Here is a 12950-nt window from a genome sequence, read left to right on the forward strand (position 1 = left end):
ACCCATCCCTATCCCTATCCCTATCCCTATCCCTATCCCTATCCCTACCCCTATCCCCATCCCCATCCCCATCCCCATCCCCATCCTCATCCCCGTCGGAGGCCGCCTCGCCCCGCGGCGGCGGGAGGCGGGTCCGGGGAGCCGCGCCCGGGGCGGCCGCCGGCGGGAGCCGCACGCAGCCACCGCGGGGCGGGGCGGGTCTGCCAGCGTCGCGCTGGGCCGGGCGGGCTGGGCCGCGCCGCAGCGCCGGCGGCTGACTCGGAGGCAGCGGCGGGGGATGGACGAGGGTACCTGCGGCGGCCAGCGGCGACGGGCGGCCCAGGTAAGAGCGGGGAGGCACGGCGGAAACGGGGGCTGCCGCCCGCCCGGGGGCTGCACGGGGTGGGGGCTGAGCCACCTCTGCCGCTCCTTCTCTCGGCGCCCCCGCATCGCGGCGGGGCGGGGACGGCGCGCTGCAGCCCCGGAGTTTCTCCGCTCCCCTCGCCCCTTGAACCTCCGCAGCCGCCTTTGTGCTCGCTCTCCCGCCCCGGGTCACCCTCCCCGCGGTGCCCCTGCCCCTCGCACAGCGGGGGCTGCGGGCGGTGGCGGGGGGACGCGGAGGGACACAGCCAACTGTTGCCTGGGAAGCGCCGGCCCCGGAGCGCTGCCAGCGGCCCCGGGGCCGTGAGCGCCGGGGGGCCGGATTCGCCCCCAGCCCCGCTCGGAGAGGCATCGGGTGCGGTGCGAGCCCGAGCGGAGGCTCCCGGTTGGCCTCGCCCAGCCGGGGAGACGCTTCCCCGGCCACTGGCTCTCCCGGGTAGGCGCCTCCGGGTTTTTGCTGCCGGGCGGTGGATGCCGGAGCCGCCGCGGCCGCAGGGACGAGCAGCGCGGGTGCGGGAGCCGGCTGTGCCCGCGGCAGGGCCTGGGGGAGCCCGGCGGAGCTCCGCGCTGGCCCGGGCTGTCGGTCGGACAGCGCGTCGCTGTGCCTGGCTGGACTGAGTGCGGTGCGGGGCAAAGGGAGATTAAGCGTCAAACTTTGATTGTACCGAAAACTTTCTGTTCCAGCTGCTGGTGGTTGCTGGATGCGGGGTGCCATAAGCGTGGTGCTTCCAGAGGGATGTATCTAGACAGGAGATGAAAGACAGGTTCTGTAATGCTGCATTCATCTCGTTTGAATCGCTGTCCATTTTGGGAGCTGTTACAGTGAACAGATAGCTCGGTTGCATCTATTCTTCCTATTATTATTTTTCTCCTAATTTGATTCCAAGACCGTTTACTTTTACTTTTTTTTCAATCTGGGGTTTGTTCTGCTAAGGTCTCAGTAATACATTACGCCACTGTGCAAAATCGAATGCTCCATAATTCACTGGCAACACAGCGAGTCACTTAACTGCACAGGCTTTCAGTGGTGCTGCTAATAACTTGCCGAGGGTGATGATGTGAGTTGGTTTCCAGCCTGTTCCTAGTCTCTAATTGCCATACAGACTATCTGTTTTTGTTACCAGTTCTAAAGGCAGTTTATGTGTGTTTGGGGAAAGGGTAGGTTGAGTGGGACAGATGTGTTTGCTTTACTCCTTCTGTTTTGATCATCTGCAAGGCCAGAAAAAAATGAAAATTGCTTTGGCAGTGAACTCTTAGGTGGGGAGATTTGAAATGAAATGCTGTCGTGACATGAGGTTGCCTTGTGGGCAAAGATTTTCACATGCTCAGCACAGCTCTACAAAAATACCCCAACTCCTGTTACACAGGGAAGAACTGAGCTGATACTTCCCTTTTCTCTGTTACGGTAACTTTCGTATTTCTATGAAATGTAAGGAAGACTGTTACATCAGCAATGTACTTTTTAAAAGTAATTTTAAAAAATAAACCTTGTAATTTCTTGTGTTTAAATCTGCTTTCTACTCTCCTGTAATACCCCCGCTCCCCCATCTCACAAGGCCCAAATTAAAAACTAGTGATAAAGTCCTACTACTTCCTACAGTAGACTTTAAAAATATGTTTTAATGAAATGAAATTACAGATTATGGGAACATCATGAAAGGTTTGACTTAACTTTATAAAAAGCATAAGGTAGCAACTAAGAATAAAATTCTTCAATTTGAACTGCTGTAGTATTGTTTAACCGCTGGTCTTTAAAGTTTCACTTGATGTAGACGATGGCAAGTATAAGCAAGGCTTTCTGAGTTACTTATACGGTTTCTCAAAGACTCTGCAATGTTTTATTGTATTCTGCTGTGTACTTTTCCAGTACCCTCCTCTGCTGCTGCTTTTGCAGTGATGCTTTGTTTATTGCCCCGTGAACTTATGCTCTTTATTAAAAACTGAAAATAAACAAACCACAAGCGATTAAAAAGACAATGTGTGTCAGTAATTAGAATAAAACCTCCTTGATTAAGTAAGAAAGGAAAAATGGTGATCATCTTGGATACTACTGCATAGTCACTGTCGTCAGATGTCATTTTGCCATGACAGTGAGCCTATTAGTGAATTTTACAGTGGTGAGAAGATAATTCATTGTTAGTGTGCTTAGCTTGTCCTCATGACATCATTTTTGACGCTGTTTTGTCAGGCTGAAATATCTTGTCCTCAGCAGTATGGCAGCCTTACAAAGACATTGAGGATTTGCATGTGCAATATGTTGCAGATTTCCAGGTTATGTGATATACAAAATGAGCTTAAAATGTCTGTCAAAAATACTAGATGTTATTTAGATGAATAAAAATTCCTATACTTGGACAGAAATAATATTTTGTAGGTATACAAATACTATGAGTAAGACCTCTGTCATATTTTTATCTACTTCCAAATGCCATTCTAATTAGAGTTTTTTGAGAAACTGTAAACTATTTTTGTGGAATTACTGGCATTCTTTAGCAATGGATGCATATTACATGCAATAGCACACGAACTTAATCATTCAGTTCACATTTTATACAAACTAGAAAAATACTATTCTATATCCAAACCCTATATATGATCCAGACATCATTAAGTCTCCTTTTAAAATCCCATTGGGACAAACTGAGTATGTTACTGGGACCTATAACATCAGTGGATAGCGGTGTATGGATGCTAACAATATATGTTAATTTGAAGCAGCCAAACCTCTTAGTGTTTCCTCTGTACTGAATTCAGTATGTATTTGGATCCATTTCAATATTATCAATCATTCTTTTAGCAGTGCTTTCTACTCATGTTATCTAGGAATGCAAAACAGTAACACTAAATCAGAGAAAACAGTTTGAGAGGCATGAATTAAAATATTTAATATATGGGGCAGTTTGAGAGCTGCAAAAAAATGCAGTCATAAATTTGAATTTTGTTGTTTAAATTAAAATTGTAATAGATGCTGCTCTGCACTCGTGTGAATAATGAGTGCAATGTGACTGATTTGAGTTGTACAGGTCCTAATTCTTATGAAGTACCAAGAATTTACTATTCTTCTACTTACATAAAATTCCAATTCTCACTTCCAGTTAAAATGAAAAATGTGCCTAATTTTCTGTCTTTACATACTGCTCAATACAAGTTCTTGATTTAAAGTGGTAGCAGTAATTTAGTATTTAGTATTGTGGATTTAAAATGTTAAGAAATGATGCCATCATGAGGATACCAACCATGAGATTTAGTTAAACATCAGTCAGCCTTACCTTAACTCAGGAATGGTTACTTTTGCATGCTAACAACTAAACTACTCTTGTCTAATTTATAAACTTGTCAATAGACTAGAAAACCAGTGCTCTGAGGGACTTCTTTATGTATATTACCTTTTTTTTTTCCCCTCCTGTCCACTACAGTACTTCTGTAGTGCTTTTCATCGTGGACAGGTAGACTTTTAACAACATGGTTTGGATGATCAGCAGCGCAAAAGGTGAAGCTAATGCGTAAGTCCCAGGATTATCTTTGAGTAAATCTGTGTAAGGAATTGATGATGTTTATAGTGTATGAAAAGTAAATTTTGAAGGTTCCAGTAGCAGTGCAGGTTGTGGTGTTATGTGTGCCTGTCATAAGTGCTAGTCTGGTTTGGTTCAAGTCTTGGGTTAATAAATGTGATTCATGAACACGTGTTCCTCAGGCCTGGTGAAGAGTATCCATAGCATCCATACAGCATGGGAGTTGTCATGTCTAGAATATGGCATGGAGCATACTGGAATCTTGAGTTTCATCCCATTTTTCTGTGGTGAGCTCGGGATGGCAGAGTGTAAGTTCACACAATATAATAACACCGTGGAGGTGGTTTGGTGTTTTAAGGGAATGTGTAGACTTATTTTAGATAAAAGTCATTCTGTACTGTCCTGTATCTCTCTGATACACAAAGGTTTAACTTAAAATTTAAATAGTTGTTAGAAGCTTTCTTATATATAATTTATGGGATTTGGGCAGGGGGGAAATCCTTCTCTCTGCTGTGTTACTGCCTGAATTCATAAATTATTTGAGTGGCCTATTTTACAATTAGATGCCTCAAAGCTGAGGTTGATGGTCCTAAAACTCGTGTCTGAAAGCACACTTTTCTACAATTTTTACTGTGAAGAAAATGAGATGCACAGAGCTTCCATTTTGCATCCATCCATAGCTGTTACCACCGAGGCTGTTCTGGAGAGTGGAATCTCTTTCCTGCCTCACTGCCTTTGGCATCCAGAGATGGGAATGTTCCCTCAGGATTAGAAAAGCTTGTTTTGCTAAGAAATAAGTGTAAGCTATTTACTCAAACTTGAGTAGAAGCATTTGCAATGATGTTAATCTCTCTTCATGTTTTATGGTGCATTAGTTGCATCCCATATTCATTGTGTGACACTTTATTCTCTGTCCTTTTCAGCTTTAAGTACCTTGAGCTCACATCACCCTCTTCCCGAGAGAGTGAAACAGTGTGTCATAAACTGTCCTTTATTTAACCTGCAACCTTTGGAAAAATACCCAGAACAAAACAGTAATTAGGCCAGAGGGAGAGTGACTCCTGCCCTGTGATTAAAGCATTCAGGTGAGAGAAACCTGGTTTCTATAGGTGTTTCATTCTTTCATCCAGTAAATATTTTTCCATTTCATAACTTCAGCAGGAATAGTCTTAGGACAGACAATAGCCTGTGGTTTAGGGCACTACCCTGGTGTGCAGAGATGTGGTTGGGAGCCAGTCTCTCAACCTGAAAAGAGCCTACCACCCACTTCTACTTCCTCTGTGGTTGGTTTCCTGATGCTTTTAGATAGCTCGGTGGTGCTTAAGGGCATGCTCCTGCCCTCTCATCCGAAACTTCAAAATTGCATGACTCCTTTCCTTGGGAGCTTGTGAAAGGAATGACTTTGTATCTTGCTTCTAGGGAGGCCTGAGGGTTTTACAACCCTTTTTGATAACATAGGTACCTCTTCAGCTTCCAGGAATAGGTGACATCAGTTTAAGGTACAGCCTTCACAACTTTCTTACCTGTTAGGTTAGATGGCTTCCTGCTTGCTATCCGAGTTATCTTACTTTCCCTTATATACCTAAATATGTTGCAGCCATGCTCAAAATTCTCCTGTGAGTCCAATTTGGGCTTCTAGACTCATATGGATTAGTAAATCTATGATGAGTATAGATTTTGAAGAGATGAAGGCCAGAATTCAGCAAGACTAAGGACTTCCAGAGAAGGTCTTTTGGGTTTAGGACACAATTTGAGTCTGGTTTGATTCAGTTGTCCAGTGTAAATGTTTTTTCTTTGATGAGATGCTTTGCAACGTCTGTTGCATCTATACTTGGTTAGCAGATGCAAGGAGGCTGGAAAACCCATGTCCTGCATAGGCCCATGTCCTGGAGTACCTACTAGGATATTTTAAAAGAGCTCAGTACTATTTGCCTCTGCAGCTGAACTGAGCCCAGTAGAGTCCTAAGACTATTGTTGCTTAAGCTGAATGTGGTTATACTGAGAAGTGGGAGGGAGGGGTTATTTTAATGTTTTTCAAAGATATTTCAAAGTAAACCTGCTTTTTGTGTTTTTAATATCTAGCTTGATAATTATAATTTTCATTTTGCAGCTGCCCCAGATAAAATCTGGAAGGTTAGCTTGAGTTAATGGCTTTCTGGGAAGAGGGGAGAAAGTTCATCTTCTGGTTTCTCTCGTGCATGTTAATAATGGTGTGGAGCTGTGGGGCAAAAATTCATTACTGATTTTAGCTGGTATCGAAATGCTGAGTGGTAGTGCCACTTACAGAGCAGAACTGACTGAGGAAGAAGGAAAATTTTCTCTGATAACTGATCCATATGATTCTATCTCCAGTAAATTGGTTCCAGAATTGTGTTTAAATAGCCTCCCTAGGAGACATACAGTAGTATTTATGTGGTGTGGGTGATCTGTTGGTCCTAATTTTTCAGAGGGGATTGCTATAATGCTGTGGAAACTGGGGAGGGAAACAATGGCAAGGGGAAAATTCTATAACATTTCTCAGAGTTGTGAGATCTCTTCATATTTGAGAAGGCTAGACTGTTAAATTTGTTATGTTGTATTTCCAGGAACAGTCTAATTTTGTCTGTTACACTTTGTCCCACCCACATACACACAGTCTGACTCCCTGTGCTGTATTGCTCTGTAATTGCAGTGTTTTGCTTCAAGGATCATCTGTAGGCAGTTGGCGACTTCTTCAGATACAGATTTCATGATGGATATTGGCATCTTTAGAAGCTTCTGGGAATAAGTCCTCTCCCTAATAATTGATGGTGGCAGAGGAAATGGGTTCTGATATTTTGTAACCGTTTTCCCTATGTTTTTATTACTAACTCATAAAAGCCCTGTAGGACTGACTGGAGTACTTCCCTCACCCTCTCACAAGGCTGTGCTGCAGCAGGGCTCTGTAACACCAATTACTGCGGGGACAGTTTTGCTGTTCCAGGTGAGATTGTGATGGGGGTGTTGGGAAATGAGTCTCCCTCAAAATGTGTTTTATGCTCTGAATACAAGAGATTGTGTTACTATAGTGCAATGCTTAGGTCTATGGGGTTCATGTTTTTAGTTAGTGAAGGTGAAATCCATTTAGAATTTTTTATCAGCATCTCTTGTATTCGACAGGAAAACAGAAAATATTTCTTGATCTTGAAGTATTTTGGGACTGTGTTGCCTGTAGAACTGATGTGTATTTCCATAACTAGATAATCTTACTGCTTTTATTAATTTTATTTTTTTCCCTGGAAGACAAGGACAGAGCACACATATTAGAGGTCCTACACGTACAGGTAATATGTTTGTCCGTTTTTATACTGTGAGACAGAAAATGATTGGGGTCTGAATACTTACGCCTTTGTTTTACAGAGGTTTTGATTCATTAAGGCACAGACAGTATCATGTTGTCCTTTACTGAACTAAAAGTAAAACTGCCAAAAAAAATCCCCTTTTGTTCTGCTGCTGAGGAGCACTGTGGGCTGCCAAATCCTGACAGTCTGAGTCACCACAATTGTAATAAAGTGTTTGTACTTTGGCGGTTGCTGTTATTCAGCGTCTTCTAAGTTATTCATAAGGCAAAGGGACACCTACAGGTTTAAAATACTACTTTTAAAAGAAATAGTCCATGTTTATAAAGAAACAACATTTTCAATAGGGAATTAAATAAACTGTGGTAACACTTCAAATCTTCTAAGGAGTATATGGTTAATCTTTAACAGTAAGAAATATGCTTATATACATATATTTAACAAGTTCCATGTTTTGTGTAATAGCAATGCTAGACTTCAAAAAATGATGGGATCATTTTAAACTCCTTACTGAACTCTGCTGTTTTGGCCATCTGATCTGACCTGATAACAATCTGATAACCAGGGAGACTGCTTCCTTCCTAAAAAAAACCAAAAAAAAAAAAAAAAAAAGTTTTGAGGACAGGGCCTCTAACCCTGGAAATGCTTATCTACATTTTAACTTTGAAGTGTGGGCTGTGACCCAGCAAACATAGCTCATGTAATTGAATTCAGTTGTTTTCAGCATCATTTCCAAACAAAGTAGTCAAAGTTTAAGTTCTAGTAGTCAAATTAAGTTGTAATAGTCAAATAAAACTCAGAATGAGGGCCCATAAAGAGCTGGAGGAAAGCAGGGTGGCTCTGACTCAGGGGTGATACCTGTAAGGCTGACAGGTGTGTTCCCAGACTCACAGCAGGTGTCCTGCCTGTGGCCATATGCACACTGTGGTGCTCTGGCTGATGGATGCTGCTGCCTATGCTTGGGTGGGACATGAGAGTACTTACAAATTCTTGATCACATCACCTGTGCATGGAGAGGAGGTGTATTTCTTTATAATTTCTCAATACTATAGCTGTTTATGGATGTGAGTCCTCATATTGTTTAGTATCAGTTATTGAGGCAGAAACAATGATTCCTTTCTTTCCATTGATAAAATAACAATAAGGCTTTTATTCTTGATACATAGGGAATTTTGTATGTTATTTACCTTTCCCTAACATTAAGCTAATGAAATTTCCACAGTTCTCTCTCTTAAAAAAAGCGACAGATTTGCTAAACTGGATTACTAATAACTTTCCCAGCTTCCATCTTGTAGAGCTGCTGAGAAAAAGGATTGAGGTGAATGTGGGTGGTAGTCACTGGGGCAGTGTGGGACACATGTAAATTCTTGCAGCAGAAAGTACTATAATTTTATTGCTGCTCAGTGTCATACTATCACTACAGCTGTTTCCCAAAGAAGAGGTTTTCCTGCTATTGACAGGACATTCAGACAAAGGAAGGAGATGGTAGATAAGCAAATGCAAATATATTACATGCCTTCTATCCTTTGGTTTCTAATGCATGCTGTGGTGACGGGTTCAGCGTGAAACACTCAGTGACATGTAATTATATATGCATTAAGTGGAAGCTGATTCATAGTGTCCCTCTCTGAGAGTACCTATCCATAAAGCACTGAGGTAGGGATGCAAGAGGAGCAGCACAACTCTGGGCTGCTTAATTCATGTGGCAGTGCAGTCCTGCTCAGCTGCTGACTTCCTTTCTCCTTTTTTTTTTGCCCATAAAAGGAGAAAAGTGCTGCCATATGACTCGCTTTAGAGAGAATCACAAGATGAGGTTGGGGCCAGAGGGAGGGGGGCACGAGGGGGGGAAATTATTCAGGTAGCTTTGTTTCTTGTACATGGTACAAAACATTCAGCTTTCTGTGTTTAATGTGGTATTACGAGCAAAGTATGTGGTAGTATTTCCTTTAAGTGACATTGAAATCAAACATTTCATTCTTATAATAACTTTTTTTTCCTTTTTTTTTTTTTTTTTCTGCATGGATGAGAGATTCTGAAGGGAAGGGATATAAATGAGTTTGGAAAGGAGATAACTTCAGTTCTTAGGGATTAGGCTATCCTTCAAACCTGCAGACACTTTCCTGCTGGTTGTTAAGGAACGACTGTATGTGGTATTCTCCCATCTCGTGCCAGTGACTGTAGGTAGGCATGCCTGAATTCATTGCTTAATTTTGCACTGTTAAAATCTTCATCTCCAGTTTTTCCAGAAAACAGGCTAATTGGGTGATACTCTGAAGACTTGCTCAGAGATCAAATCTGGACACCTCTGTGCCTTTTCACAAAACGTTTGAGCTCTCTTACTCTGCAGTCTCACAGTGACTCTCAGTGTACAATAAAGCAAGAGTTCCTTTGACATATTCTGACAAAAAGCATAGCCCTCTCACTGACGAGGGTTACAGTTTTAGGCAATTAGCAACTTTAAAGAGTTCCACCCAGTTTCTGGCATGGGTCACTAGGTGGTGTTTGATGGGCTCCTGATTCTACATCAGAGTGCAGAGCAAGCACCAGGATGGTCAAGTCCAACCATGCTGCCAGCTAAAGTCCTGTGTGTGTGTGTGTTCAAAGCCATCTCTGAGTCAATATTTCACAGTATTGATCAGCTTGGATTTAGTCAGCCTTGCACATTCCCTTTATTTACTGATGCTGTGAAGCGATTTGACATGGGGGCATATAAATCAGATGTCTCTCTTCTTGCTCACTCCAACACAAGATGTTTTAGAAATCACAGCAAAATAGATGTGTCTGTGCAAACCAGACTTTTTTCTTTGACAACTATGAAAAATGGAGATCTTCAACCCAAACATGTACTTTCATATGAATTGAAGCATTTTGTCAAGGAGTCCAAAGGGAGCTGGAGAAAATTAAGATCTTAGTAATGAACAGTCATTTCCTATATTTCCTAGCATCACCGTTTTCTAGTAGGTATCCTGGGAACAGAGCAAAAGGACCATACTAATTATGGATCTAAAGTAATTTTTTCTTTTTTTCTCTCTAGCTGTTGTTTTTGGGGATTTTTTACATCAGAACTAGGGTGTAGGCCAAGATCTTTGAAAAACAGATGTCTGTCTCATGCCTGCAGTGTTATCATCACTGGGATTTAATAAATTTTTTACTTCACATATGTGGGTGGGTTTTTGTTGTGTTTTAGACTTTTGGTTGTTTTTCTTGAAACATCTGATGGTTTTATGGTTTATTGGAGTAATGGTCTTTAGTTGTGTTGATGTCACTGTTGAGATACATTTGTCATCTTTTCATCTCTTTGGAAGACTGAAATTGTACCTGTAGTTCAAGACACTACAATTAAAGTATTCACTGGTAAATCAGAGCGTAGGAGTTCATCTGGGACTATTAGGTTGGAGCAGATGGTTATTAGGTGGATTATTAGATGGACCCACTGGACCAGATTGGCAGCTGCTATCCCAACAGTTATAAATGGGTGCTCAAGGTTTTACAGAGTAATAAGCAGTTTTGTCAATACTGAGGTGGGTTGACCCTGGTTGGATGGCAGGTGCCCACCAAAGCTGCCCTGTCACTGCCCTCCTCAGCTGGGCAGGGAAGAGAAAACATAATGAAAAGCTTGTGGGCTGAGATAAGGGCAGAGAGAGATCCCTCATCAGTGACTGTCATGGGCAAAACAGACTTCACTTGGGGAAATTAGTTTAACTTACTACCAATCATATCAGAGTAGGATAATGAGAAATAAATCCAAATCTTAAAACACCTTCTCCCCACCCTACTCTTCTTCCTGTACTCAACTTCACTGTCAAATTCTCTACTTCTTTCCCTCAAGCAACACAGGGGGACAGATAATGTAGGTTGCAGTCAGTTCAGCCCACCTCTGCCACTCCTTCCTCCTCACATTCTTCTTCTTCTCCAGCATGGGGTCCCTCGCACAGGAGACAGTCCTTCATGAACTTTCCTAACATGAGTGCTTCCCATGGCCTGCAGTTCATGAAATGCTCCAATGTGATCCCTCCCTCAAGATGCAGTCCTTCAGGAACAGCTTGCTGCAGTGTGGGCTCCTCTCTCCATAGGCCACAGGTCCTGCCAGGAGCCTGCTCCAGCAGGGGCTTCCCACAGAGTCACAGCCTCCTTCAGACATCCACCAGCTCAGGGGTGTGCCTCCATGGGCTGCAGGTGGATCTCTGCTCTGCCGTGTGCCTCCATGGGCTGCAGGGGCACAGCTGCCTCACCGTGGGCTGCACCAGGGGCTGCTGATGGATCTCTGCTCAAGTGCCTGGAGCACCTTCGGCCCCTCTGGCACTCACCTTGGGTCTGCAGGGCTGTTGCTTTCATGCTCTCACTTCTCTCTTTGGCTGCTGTTCTGCAGCAGTTTTTTTTCCCCCCTTCTTAACTCAGTTATCCCAGAGGTGCTGCCACCATCACTGATGGGCTTGTCCTTAGCCAATGGCGAGTTGTGTCATTCTGTCCTGTTCCCCCTCACTGCCCTCCCCACTACCAAAACCTTGCCATGGAAACCCGAAATACAATACCATTGCACTTAAGACTCCAAGGTAAGGAGTTGGCGCTGAAGATGATGATCTGTAGGTCAGCAGGTGTGAAAGGGTTGTATGTTTTTGTACTGTCAGGATGATTTTTCAGTCCCCTATGACACTGCATAATCACATCTATACAAAGTTTTACACACAGTAATTCTGGCCAAGTACAATATTTACATCCAGATTTGCACCACATTAGTTGTGTTTTCCTTTGGAAGGTTTTATGTGCCTCTCTGGTGTTTACAAAAACTTCTTGATTGTGTTCCTTTTTGAGAAAAACAAGGGCAAGTGCTTACAATTCAGGTTTGCATGAAGTTTTTTTAAGTAATTAATTTGATTTCTGACTTCGACAAAAGAAACAAATTTGTGAAGACATACATAACTTTGTGAATTATCGAAAAAAAAGATTTGTTCTTAAAATGCTTGTAAGCATTGATCTTGTAAGATGAATTTCTTCCTTGCCTATCACCACGATGTGGGTGAAGCTTGGAGAAGCAGAGTCTCAGCTGTGCATTGGGATGCAGTTGATAGAGCTATGCCCACTTCATACCAACTGACAGTCAGGGCCAATGTTCTACTGGCAGCAATCCAGGCTTGCCGAAATTAAGAAATCAGATGCTCATGTTCAGTCCATCTGAACACATTAAAAAGCTCCAAAACCTAGAGAGTGCAAATTTTCACTTGTGTTGCCTATGACACCTGTGGAAACACAAATGCTCAGCTCTTATGTTTATGTGGTTCTGTTCCCCTGATCTGAAAGCAACAACCACCTAGGTGAGGGTGACTTGTTAATTCTGAAATGCATTTGGCTGGTTATGGAATTAACTTCTAAAAATTATGTTCTCCAGAAGCAACTGGGTACTGTATTTGTGATGCACGTTCATAGTAGGAACTAAATGAGGAGTGGATATGGCATGCAACTCTACTGTTACATTTTTAGTACTTCTCATGACACAGTTTTGTTCTATGCCAACTAACACTCTCCCAGATAATGCCCAAGCATAGTTCTGGGGTTAGGAGACACTATGGACCATTTCCAAAAGGCGGTTTGGATCTGGCCAGGCTGTATGGAGGAGTAGGATTTTAGTTGTCCAGCTTCAAGCTGTGACATGTTTGCTGGTTCCAAGCCCAGAACGTGGCTGTGTGCCCTGGTCTATTTTATTTTTTGACATATATGTGGCCACAGATCCTGCTTTCCAGGAAGCTGGGATTCAGCAGCTTCT

General features: G+C 42.9%; 1 long non-coding RNA gene across 3 annotated transcripts in view; it reads left to right on the top strand.

The window, feature by feature from the left end:
* The first annotated feature begins 204 nt into the window (after positions 1 to 204).
* Positions 205 to 12950, top strand: part of LOC116441803 — a 31902-nt gene continuing 19156 nt past the window's right edge. For all 3 annotated transcript variants that reach the window (XR_004239242.1, XR_004239243.1, XR_004239244.1), the window contains exon 1: positions 205 to 322. This is a non-coding gene — a long non-coding RNA (uncharacterized LOC116441803). The remainder of the gene's footprint in view (positions 323 to 12950) is intronic.

The sequence above is a fragment of the Corvus moneduloides genome, chromosome 3 (genome assembly GCF_009650955.1).
Source record: "Corvus moneduloides isolate bCorMon1 chromosome 3, bCorMon1.pri, whole genome shotgun sequence".
Taxonomy (NCBI): Eukaryota; Metazoa; Chordata; class Aves; order Passeriformes; family Corvidae; genus Corvus; species Corvus moneduloides.